General features: G+C 45.0%; 1 protein-coding gene across 1 annotated transcript in view; it reads left to right on the forward strand.

Annotated features, from left to right (window-relative positions):
- The first annotated feature begins 8,203 nt into the window (after positions 1 to 8,203).
- The window catches only part of RAB18 (RAB18, member RAS oncogene family), a 539,744-nt gene continuing 535,175 nt past the window's right edge, over positions 8,204 to 12,772 (forward strand). Inside the window, exon 1 of the mRNA XM_050804552.1 lies at positions 8,204 to 8,213. The gene's annotated coding sequence lies outside the window, so the exon portion shown is untranslated. The remainder of the gene's footprint in view (positions 8,214 to 12,772) is intronic.

The following is a 12,772-nucleotide window of genomic DNA, read 5'->3' on the forward strand; positions in this document are numbered from 1 at the left end:
AATTCCTTTTTTATATTTTGTAGGCAAAGAGCTCTTACTGTTTTACACTCAAGGTTTATTGAATATACTTTTTTTTTTTTTTTTGAGACAGAATTTCGCTCTTGTAGCCCAGGCTGGAGTGCAATGGTGCGATCTCGTTTCACTGCAACCTCCGCCTCCTGGTTCAAGCGATTGTCCTATCTCTGCCTCCCAAGTAGCTGGGAGTACAGGCACGGCCACCACGCCCAGTTAATTTTTGTATTTTTAGTAGAGACGGGGTTTCACTATGTTGGCCAGGATGGTCTCAGTCTTTTGACCTCGCGATCCACCTGCCTTGGCCTCCCAAAGTGCTGGGATTACAGGCGTGAACCACCACGCCTGGCCAAATATACTTTCTACAACAAAGTTTTATGTTATAAGCATTGTATGACTTTTAGTATTACCTGAAACGTAATGAAACTTGGGCAAGAATTGTTGGTTGTTTTTGTATTCTGATTACATAACTGCATTTTGAGAGGCTGAATATAAACTAAATGCATCCTTAGCTGCTGGCCTAGAAACTTACTTCCCCTGAGTGAAGCTGCACATTGGGAATTGTGGATGGTAGAACATGTTTATTAAAATAGTTTATTCTCTTCTTATTTTATTATATTATGCCTTTATTTGTAGTAATTTATTAATGTGTCATGTTTCCCTTAAGCTTCCTAATGTCAAGACTATTTATTATCATTTTTTGCTTCTTAATGACTTGCCCATAATTACTGCTCAATAAATGCTTGCTCAGTTAATCTAATTGAGTAAGGCAAAACAATGTCATTATCACTATTAATTAAAACAGAGCAGGAACTCTAAAGTATGTTTCTCAAAACATACTTTTTTCCCCCAAATCACCAGGCCACTTTAGAACTAGAAATCATGGAAAAGGTATTGGAGTCATCATTGGATGACCTTGGCTTTACTCATATGTACTCTAACCAAATGGATACAGATCAGAGTCTTAGCATTAAAACAGACCATAGACATCACCTACACCAATAGTTAAACCAGAAAAAATATTCCAAGGAACACTTGGAAGGTGTATTGAACTGCTAAAAACCTAAAAGTTAAAAGTTAAGAGAACTAAGAATCCAAATGGTGATTGCTTGAAAAAAAAAAAATGCTAGCAGGACACTATGGCTCAGTCTTATAATCCCAGCACTTTGGGAGCCCGAAGTAGGAGGGTTTTTTAGGCTAGGAGTTCCAGACCAGCCTGGGCAACAGGTAAGACCACGTCTCTAGAAAAAATGAATAAGTAAACAGCCAGATGTGGTGGCCTGTCCTTGTAGTCTCAGCTACCTGGGAGGATTGCTTGACCCCAGGAGTTCGAGGCTGCAATGAGCTATGATCATATCACTGCACTTCAGCCTGGGTAACACGGGAAGACCCTGTCTCAAAAATAAAAATTTAAAAAAAGCCATCTCACAAAAGAACACTACTAACCACTACTGCAAAGAACATATACTTTTAGCAAAAGTAGCTTCATGTGGTTTGTGTGCATTTTTAAATATTTAAAAGTGATCCACGCTTTATATATGGTTCTAAATGCTTCTGTAAGATCTCGGATTTATTTTAGTTTGAACCTTTCATGTATTGCTTAAGCAAGTGGGTGAGGGAAGTGCGAACCCCGCCTGCCTTCTCTTAGCTCTCCCTCACTGAAGATGGGAACGCAGCTCTCAGCAGTGGCACCTGGGACCCCTGGCTGCAGTGCCCAGGTGACATTCCTGTGGAGAAAAGCACTTTAGGACCGGTCTGCAGACACCCTCTCATGAATCTTCTGCTTTACCATGAAACCTGGGAGAAAACAAAGGGGAAAAATGTGAGAAGAACTACGCTGCCCTTCCCAAATAGAAACCTGTTGGGCAGAGGCACACGCAGCTGAGGACAGAGCTCAGCATTTTACGTTAAATTTGCACATAGTTTCTGTGACCTCATTTGACAGACTGTTTTTGAGCTCCCTGTTGCAAATGTGTCTATTTTCCTGTTCACTTAAATCTAGGGGAATACTCACATCAGCCGCAAGAGGTGACTCTGTTGCACTATTGCTCCTGTATTCTCTTACGGCTGTCACAATGACACTGATATCACACAGTGACATGAACCTGGACGTAGGGCAGGGTACGTGCAGAAGAAGACTGTGCCATGGTTAGCCCAGCACTCATTCAATCAGCTAAAATTGTGATAAGGGAAAATGAAACACGTGTCAAACACTACATTCAAGGTACCCAGAAGTGAAAATGGAATAATCTTGACCGATTCATGATGGCAAAGCCACATTGCCTGTGTCATTCCCGATCCTTCTCTGTGATCTGTGTTTATGGAGTATAGCCTCTCTTACATAGAATAAGGTTCAATTGAAGGTGACAGAAAATTCCCAAAATAACAGTCCCTTAGAGAAGTTAGCATACTTCTTGCTCACGTAAAATCAGGCAGAGGCTTGGCCATCCAGGTTTGGTGTGGCAGCTCTGCTTCATGAGCCATCAGAACTCCGCACTCCCCAGCTGTGCCCAGGGCACATACGGCTGCTGGAGCTCCAGGAAACACAACTGCATCCCAAGCTGCAGTCATGAAAAAGGAGTAGAAAAAACAAAAGACCTCCTCCCGTAAGGAAAGTCCCTGGAAGTCACAGGCAAACAGTTCCGCCTCTACCTCACCTTCCCAACTTTCGTTCCATGGCCACACTGACCTGCAAGGGAGGCTAAGAAGTGTAGTATTTACATGGATGTTGATGTTATCAACTGAATATGTGGGGCTGTAGTAACTAACAAAAAAATGAGAGAATAAATATCGGGAAGAAACTAGGATTTTTAGATGCACAGAACACTCATTCTATAATCTTAATAGTTTCTTTTTAAGAAACTATTTTATATTAACAAGAAAAGACTAGCGAAATCCAACAGAACACTGAGAAGCATATGATTAGGTAAATCAAAGTAGGAAAAACTTTAATAGGTTGAAAAGATGTGAAGGGAAACTCAGAAAAATTAGTCATCAGATAAATGACACAAAAGAGCACTTTAGGCCAGGCACGGTGGCTCACGCCTGTAATCCCAGCACTTTGGGAAGCCGAGGTGGGTGGATCACCTGAGGCCAGGAGTTCAAGAACAGCCTGGCCAACATGGTGAAATCCCGTCTCTATAAAAACACAAAAGATTAGCTGGGCATGGTGGCAGGTGCCTGTAATTCCAGCTACTTGGGAAGCTGAGGCAGGAGAATCGCTAGAACCCGGGAGGCAGAAGTTGCAGTGAGCAGAGATTGCACCATTGCACTCCAGCCTGGGCAACAAGAGTGAAAGTCTGTCTCAAAAAAAAAAAAAAGAAAAAAGAAAAGCACTTTATATCAATTTATTAATTTTAGAAATTTGGATTATGCCCAAATTAGTGGAAATGTATGTGGACGTGTTCATGTTTTATCTCAAGGATTCAGACACACTTGGAGATTTTCTTCGCACTTCGTGAAAATAATTATGCATATACTTTATGTCCCAACCATCAAAGCCTGGGCATATTCCCCTGACAAGAAGCCATGGAGGACATTTTCAAAGATCTTATTTGCAACATTTAGTGTACTGCAACATATACTAAATTTAAATGCCTTTTACTTGGAGATTTTATGCATAAGACATGGTTGTGTTTATTGTATACATTTATATTGATATACATATATATTTCTCTATATATATCATAGCTTTTACACACAATTTTATATCAATGTATTTGCAGGTGACAAGAGGGCCCAATGGTCCCTAGTGTAAATGTATTTGCATCTGTTTTTTGTTTGTGTGTGTTTATTTTCTGATTGTGTTTATTTTATATATTTACATTTATAGATGTATATATTTTTCTTTATATATAATAGCAATTACACACAATTTCATCATGATGCAATATAGCTATATTAACTATATATTCTATAGGAAATAGATACATGTGCAAATATATGCATACATACATACAAATAAAGCACTATTAGTAGGCCTCAAAAACAGTGTTGTGTGAGTACAGTGAGCATATTCTAAGAAGTGGATGGCTGTCTATAAATAAATGACTTAAGCATGCTATTTCTCGCACTCCTACATTTACCAAGATGGAAGGGGTTTCCCATCTTTTCACTTGAATAAACTATTGGAAATGGGATTCTCTTTCCTTGATTATTTCAGGTTGACAAATTTATACCAAAATAGTGGGCTGTTATAATCAATATCTTTATGATTGGTTTTCCTAAATATTATTTTTTTTAAAAAAAATATTAAGTTGTATCCCGGCTGGGTGCGGTGGCTCACACCTGTAATCCCAGCACTTTGGGAGGCCAAGGTGGGTGGATCACGAGGACAAGAGATTGAGACTAGCCAGGCCAACATGGTGAAACCCCGTCTCTACTAAAAATACAAAACTTAGCCGGGCATGGTGGTGGGCACCTGTAGTATCAGCTACTCGGGAGGCTGAGGTAGGAGAATCACTTGAACCCGGCAGGTGGAGGTTGCCTTGAGCCGAGATTGCACCGCTGCACTCCAGCCTGACAGAGTGAGACTCCATCTCAAAAACAAAAAAAAATTAAGTTGTATCCCTTGCTTGCCTTTTATTTTCCACAAGCGGATGAAACTTCCTCCCCCACAAGCAGATGGAAGAATCTGTACAGGGTCACTTCAGGGAAGCTACACGGCGGGGTGGAAGTAGAATGGACCTGCACACTTTTAAACCATTTTTTTACTTTGGTTCTTGGAGGACCCAAGGCACTTGTAAAGAAGAAGAAGGAGGTGGACTGTGAGTTTGTAGCTAAAAGAAGGAGAGAGATGACCCAGCAACCTAGAGAAGCAGGAAGAAAGTGTTTGTTCCACCTTCCCTTCCTCTCCAGAATTCTGCAGGGTCTGGAGAAGAGCAGAGGGGTCTCCGTCCCCCAGGAGAGGGCCCGGCCAGACCCTGCCGAATGCAGAGAGCTATCTGCAGGGCAGCGTCCAGGCAGACAGGACCGGGGCAGCTTCACAGAAGATTCCCCTAGTACGGTGAGGTGTAGAACCAAAGTGAGCCAGCACTTCTGAAGGAGACGCCTTAGCTCAACTCATCTTTCTTGAAGAGGCTTTGCTCCTGAGGAGTCCCTGTACTTCTCTTTCTGCCAGAGTAAATCTAGCTCCCATGCACTTACTGTCAAGGCACGTGACGACTCTATAGCATCCCCAGGAATCATCAAAATCTGAACTAAAGACCCAGAGCATAGGTGGTTGGCTGCTGAGTGACCCCCAACAAAGCAAGATGGTTGGGTCCTTCCTTGCAGACCTCAGGTCTTGCTATTCTCCAGTGAGGAGGGAGGAGACTCCAAATGGTTGCCATCACCCAGACCTCCTTCCCACAATGCTCACGCAGAGGGGATGAGGCAGAAGAGCCACTGGCTGCCTGGCCGTTCACCCCTGATACTTGGTCGTATTCTCCGTGTCTCACTCTAGGACTGTTTATTCATTTCCTGATGCTCTGGGACACAGAAGAGAGGGCTGACTGGCTGTTCTGGGATGAATGGAGATGCCAAAAGCCTATGGAACCGGGTAATATCAGGTGATCTTCCATTCAAGTCCTATCTGGTTGGTACCTCCATGAGATTTTAAAAGTAGAAAAGATGGGCTTTCTGGAGGTCCATGCACTTCAGCCTGGCCTTTGGTTGCAGAGGCCAGCTGGGAAGCTAGCAGTGCTTCTGGCCAAGACTAGATTCCTAGCCCAGGGCCTCGGGGCTCTCTGTAGCTTCCCGACTTGTGCATGCACAGTTCATATCTGACATGATAGACTCTCATTACTGCACAAGCTAGGCTTTAGTTTGGTGACAGATATTATCCATTCACCCGAGTCAGCAGTGTCCAACAGACTTTTTCTGACGTGGTTTTCTTTGCCTGCCACCTATTTCAGAGTCTAGGAAGCCAGAACCCTGTTTGCCACATGTTTTATTCTTATGAAAGAAACCTCATGCACCTGTCCCCTCAAGGACCTCAAGAACAACTGCAGAGTTTTTCTCAGTCCAGATGAAACTGGCTGGAACAAACTTCCTCAGAATTGAGTAGCCTTCAGAGTCTGACCCATTTTCCCGGTTCCTGAAAGCTGTCAACGGTCCTCAGCAGAGGCCTTCCCTGGCCTCACTGTCCCTCCAGCCTCTTACCATCGTGCTCCTCCCGCACTCGCACTGCCCCCAGCACATGCTGAAGGCTCAGACCTCGCCTTTCTTTCTCTCTGCACAAAGGCTCTTCTCTATCCACTTAAACAGGACACACGTATGCACTTAAGGCGTTCAAAAGAAGAGCACCCATCCTGATTGCCAGGTTCTGGGGTTGTGAACAACTTTTGCACTGGAGGGTGACAGCACCTGGGCTGGGTCTGGTTAAAGGGTGGTGGGCTGGTGTTTGCCATCAGTGTAGGGTCACTTGGAAGTGACGGGGTAAAACTCCTGTGGTCGAGCTGGGCGCAGTGGTTCACGGCTGTAATCCCAGCACTTTGGGCAGCGGAGGAGGGCGGATCACCTGAAGCCAGGAGTTCAAGACCAGCCTGGCCAACATGGTGAAACCCTGTCTCTGCTAAAAATGCAAAACTTATCTGGGTGTGGTTGCCTATGCCTGTAATCCCAGTTACTCGGGAGGTTGAGGCAGGAGAATTGCTTGAACCTGGAAGGCAGAGGTTGCAGTGAGCCGAGATCGCACCACTGCACTCCAGCCTGGGCGGCAGAGTGGGACCACGTCTCAAAAAAAAAAAAAAAAAATAACAAAACAAAACAAAAAAATTCCTGTGGGCTTTGTGGCACCCCTCACAGTTAGCAGGTGGCAAGATGGCCCAGTGGTCCCTAGTATAAATGTATTTGCATCTGTTTTTGTGTTTGTGTGTGTTTATTTTCTGGTTGTGTTTATTTTATACATTTATATTTGTATATGTCCATATGTTTATCTCTATATATTACACACATATGTCCCTATATATGATATCTGTATTTATTGAGGTATAAATATATTGTACAGCCAAGGGCAAACTTCTCCTTTTCTCTCTGAAGTTTCTCTTAAGTAACATCTGACCAAAGACATTAATCTGAGAAAAAGCATGTAAATGTATTAACATGCACATGAAATGTACAGAATATAGAAACTGAAAGAGAAGCAAAGGGTTGATGTTTTATGACATCTTCAGGTAACACAAAGAATAGGGGAATGAATAGTGGCAAAACAGGGGATGGTGGCAAAACCAGTTATCAGAGGAGAGAGAAAGGCCTGGCTAGGAAAGGTGGTCCTGTTATTTACAAGAATCCTTGAAGATAGTAGCCCTCCGAGAAAGAGATGGTAGATGTTTTTTTTCCAGACCTCTAAAGGTGTCAGACTCTCAGTTCATCTTTCTTACATCCAGACAAGGAATGGCCTCAGAGCTTCAATTATGACTCTATCAATGCAGCTTTTCTATAAAGTTGAAATCTCACCTGCAAAAGACAACTTTGCAGGACTCCTTCTGATTGCAGGCGCTCTGAAGGGCCATCTCAAAATATGTCAAAGAAGTATATTTTGAGTACAATATTATAGTTTCCATACGTCCGTGTGTGTGTGTGCGTGTGTTTAAGCGTAGATGATTTTTACTCTTCTGCATACAAAAACAGCACCACAGTCTGGTAAACAGCACTACGATGTTGTATGCACAAATATCTGTATATCAATGTTTAATTATTTCCATGTTGATGCATATATTCACATGTTACATATTTCACAATACATTTTAAATATTCATATTTGTGTGTATATTTATTTCTAGTTGTATCTTTGCTTGTGTCTTCTCTGTGTGAAACACTCCAGACGCGCAGATTGCCCCACACTGTTTTTTAAGGCAGAAATTCCAAATCCCTGAGCCCCCATGGAGTGCGGTTCCCCTGGCGGACTGGGAGGACGCAGCTGTGCTGAGAAAGCCTCACCTGTTCCTGCGTAGTTCAATCAGCCAGGAAAGACACCCTTGAAAGCAACCGCCTAAGAGCACCTATGCTGACTGACAGGTTCTGGTGATGCGGACAGCTTTTAAGCTAGGGGATGACGGCCTTTGGACTGGCCCTGGTTCAAAGGAATGGTTGGGTATTTACCACCTGCAAAGGGGTCATGTAATTGGCCTTTTTGGCTCCCTGCCAGTAGGTGGCAGCATCGCCCAACTGCCAGGAGTGTAAAAGTACATGCATCTGTGTGTGTGTGTGGAGGGGGGGGGTGTGTCTTTGTGTGAGATTTTTGGGTTATGTTTAGTTTATACGTGTGTGTGTGTGTATAACCACATGGTTGAGGGTTTATAATTTATATATGAATATACATAAATATATTTATGAATATAGGTACATACATGCATGTTTATATATAAATTTATGTGATTACGTATGTTTACTAAGTACTACATGTTTTTATGTATTGGTTTACATATGTAGGCTTTCTTCTTCCTGCCTGGAGGCACACCACTACAAAGGGAAACAGCTCTAAAAAGTTCCATGTATAAATATCTATGTTTTAATTTTTATGTATTTATTCGTTGAGGCATATATTTATATGTTATCTATTTCTTCATATATTAAAAATACAGACATGGATTTGTGTATGTGTTTGTTCGCGTCATGCCTTAGCTGGTGCCCTGTGTGTGTGAAGCACTCCAGACCAGCAGAGCGCACCGCTCCGTTCTCCAGAGCAGCAGTTTCCACACACTGAGCCCCACCGATGGTTTATCCCCTGGCAAGTGGAAGGCACAGCTGTTCCATCTGGTTGCTACCTCCCTGAGCTTCAAAAAACAGAAGAGACAGGACTTTCTTTTGGGTGTAAGGCAGTTTTCAGCCTAGACTTGGCGACCCGGAGTCTGTGCAGAAAGCTAGCGCTGCTGCTGTCCCAAAGCCAGATGCCAGGCCCGGAACCTCAGGGCTCCCTGGGGACTCCCCACTTGTGCACGTGCAGTTCATTCTCCTGCGATGGACCTGCCTCACCCACAAGCTGGACCTGAGTTCTCTGAAAGGCGTCATCCATCCCCTGTGGATGGCCACATCCAGCATCTGCCTCTGACCTGATTTTCCTCATTTGCCACCTACACCGTGGACCAGAAAGTTTTGTCAAGCCAGACCCGTTTCCATGATTCTCAAAGTTTTGGACGAAGCCTCAAGCCTGTGGGTTCCCAGGTGTCTCTTTTTTTTTTTTTATAATTATTATTTTAGATGGAGTCTCACTCTGTCACCCAGGCTGGAGTGCAGTGGCACGATCTTGGCTCACTGCAACCTCCATCTTCTGGGTTCAAGTGATTCTCCTGCCTCAGCCTCCTGAGTAGCTAGGATTGCAGGCACCCGCCACCATACCTGGCTAATTTTTATATTTTTAGTAGAGATGGATTTTCCCCATGTTGGCCAGGCTAGTCTTGAACTCCTGACCTCAAGTGATCCACCCGCCTCAGCCTCCCTCCCAGGTGTCTTTAATCCAAGTGTTCTCCGGGTCTGCCCTGGTTTCTCGAGGTGCAGCTGGGGCCTGCCATAACAGGCTCACACAGATCTGTGCAGTCTTCAAAATAAATTGGGGGTCACTCTCCTGGTCCCCAAATGCTCTCAGGAGCACTCAGAGCCATCCTGTCCTGGCCTCGCTGTCCCTCTGGCCCGAGACCCCCTTACCCCACCCAGATTCATGCCGCACCCAGTGACTCCTGTGTGTTTTCATCCTCCTCCACCCGCCCAAACCGGGACGCCTCTTTATGTTCCCACCTCAACTATCAAAAGAGGAGCCCGTCTTGACTAACAGCTTCTGGATAAGTGGGCAGCTTTCCACTAGAAGACGATGGCGCTTGGCTGGATCTGGTCAAAGGGCCATGTTCAGGGGTTTGTCATTTGTGGAGGCTCACACGGAACTGGCAGGAAAAGAGCCTCTGGGCCTTTTGTTTCACTCCACTGCCAGTCTGTGGAAAGGGGGCCCAATGGCTTCTTGTATAAATGCACGTGCATCTGTGTGGATTTGGGGTAACATGTTTGGTTATGTTTATTTTATACATAGAGACTTGTACATATATACCTTCATTTATATATGTGTTCATATATATTTTTCTATATATAAATATAGGTATTATACAGAGTATTTACATTCATTTATATGAACATGCCTATATTTATGTGTGTGTGGATAGGTAGATAGATAGGAACATAGATTTTTCTTCTTGCCTGAATAAAGAAGCACCACCATGGACAGGCAGAAAGTGCTACACGGTTTCCTGTATAAATATATATATATATGTGTGTGTGTATATATGTGTGTGTGTATATATGTGTATATATATGTGTATATATGTATATATATGAATATCTATATGCTGATACATATCTATCTTTAACAAACACACATTTCTGTGTGTGGATAAATCTATTTCTTGCTGTGTCTTAGCTGGGGCCCTGCGTGTGTGAAACACTCCAGACCGACAGGCTGGGCCTCCCTGTTCCTCCAGAGCAGTGATTCCCAAAGCTCAGGCCCCACCCAGTGTTGATTCTCTGGCCCAGTGGGAAGGTGCAGCTGTGCATTTGACTTCGGGCGTCAGGGCCATTGCTTCCCTCGGTGTTTGGGGGAAGTCACGCTGCTGCTCTTGGTCTCCAAATGCTCTCAAAGGCACTAAGTGCAGTCTCACTGTGGCCTGCCTGTCCCTCCACCCTGCACCATCTTACTGCCCCTGCCTTTCTCTGCTCCCAGTGCATCCTGAGGGCTCAGACTCTTCTTTCTCTCCATGGAAAGCCTCTTCTCTACTCACCAAACTAATTGTATTGCCCCCACCTGCAGTGTTCCAAAGAAGCGCAGCTAACCTGATGCGCAAGTTCTGGGAAACTGGCCATTTTTCCCAATGGAGGGTGATGGCCCTGGGACGCCTCTTGTTAAAGGGAGATGGCCAGGTGTTTCCCATCCAGGACCGGTGACATGGACCTGGCAGGAAAGGACTCCTGCTGGCTTTAGGATTCCCTAGGCTGCTAGTAGGTGGCATGAAGGCCCCAGGGGACCAATGGCCCCTAATATTCAAGCAGGTGCGTCTGTTTGTAGTACGTGTGGGCCAGCTTGCACTCACAGTTTTGAAGATCGACAGAGAGTGCTGCCCAGCTGTGTTGGCATGAATGGGAGCGTCCAAAGCCTACGATAGCTATCGCATTAGGTGTTCTTACACTCAAGTTCCACCTGGTCACTGTCTCCCTGAGGGTCTAGTAACAGAAGACATCATTCATTTCTTTGGCTTGTGCAGTCATGCATTTTCCAGCCTTGTTTTGGCAAGCACGAGCCAGCCAAGAAGCGAACAGTGTGTGCGACCCGAGGCCTGAGGGCTGTCGGTAGCATCCCCACTTGAGCAAGCGCACTTGAATCCACCACAATGGACCGCCTCAGCCACAAGCTGGGCCCTGGCGTGGGGACGGGCATTATTCCTCCAGCTGGGAAGGCAGTGCCCAGCACTCTGCCACTGAACTGTTCTTCCTTGTCAACCACCTACATCGCAGGCCAGGGGGTTTTGTTAAGCCAGACCCCTGTTTCCCTGCTGTTCACACTAGTGTGAGGTCTCAGGCTCACGGCTCTCCTGCTGCTTTTCATCCAGGGATTCCTCAGGCCCATGAGACCCTGTCCTAACAGGCTTTCTCAGGGTGTGTAGGCTTAGGCATCCAGAAGCTCTCAGGGGCACCCGGACCAGTCCTCCTCTGGCCTTGTACCACCGTAACCCCCCACAACTGCCCTTCCCCCAGTGCATTCTGCAAGCTCAGACCCAGCATTTTCTCTTCTCCCGGGAAAGCCTCTTCTTCACCCACCAGATGTGGGACACCATTGGATGCACCCACCTTATGTACTCAAAACACCTTATGTACTCAAAACAAGGGCGCCTAGTTTCATTGAGAGGTGCTGGAGGTGTGGGCAGCTTTTCCACTAGAGGGCAATGGCCGCTGGGCTTGCTCTGGTTAAAGGCCAATTGCCAACTATAAAATGTCTTATAAAACTGGCAGGAAGGCCGAGTGCGGCGGCTCAAGCCTGTAATCCCAGCACTTTGGGAGGCTGAGACGGGCGGATCACGAGGTCAGGAGATGGAGACCATCCTGGCTAACCCGGTGAAACCCCGTCTCTACTAAAAAAAATACAAATAAATAAATAAATAAATAAAAACTAGCCGGGCGAGGTGGCGGGCGCCTGTAGTCCCAGCTACTTGGGAGGCGGAGGCAGGAGAATGGCGTAAACCCGGGAGGCGGAGCTTGCAGTGAGCTGAGATCAGGCCATTGCACTCCAGCCCGGGCGACAGAGCGAGACTCCGTCTCAAAAAAAAAAAAAAAAAAACAGGCAGGAAAGACTCCTGTGGCCTTTTTGGCTCCCTGTGCTGCCACAAGGTGGCAGAAAAGCAGTGTCTCCCTGGGAACATGGAAGTACGTGTGTGTGTGTGTGTGTGTGTGATCCTAAAGTGAACATGGAAGTGTATCTGTGTGTGCGTGTGTGTGTTTATGTGAGATCCTCCAGGGAATGTGGAATTGCATCTGCGTTGAGGGGGGCATGTGTGATTATATGAGATTTTGGGATTATGTTTTTTTAATAAATATTTGTCCTTTTATATACAGAGAAACACATGTTCATACATGTAATTACATGTAGTATCTCTGGTTATATACATAAGTCGCCTCTCACCTACATGAAGAAACACCACCTCAGACTATAAGATAGCATCACATACTTTATGTGTAAATATCTATTTTATCTCTTATTTACTTATATATTTACTATATATTTACATATGGTATATATTACTTTGTA

This window comes from Macaca thibetana, chromosome 9 (assembly GCF_024542745.1).
Source record: "Macaca thibetana thibetana isolate TM-01 chromosome 9, ASM2454274v1, whole genome shotgun sequence".
In the NCBI taxonomy this organism is placed as follows: domain Eukaryota; kingdom Metazoa; phylum Chordata; class Mammalia; order Primates; family Cercopithecidae; genus Macaca; species Macaca thibetana.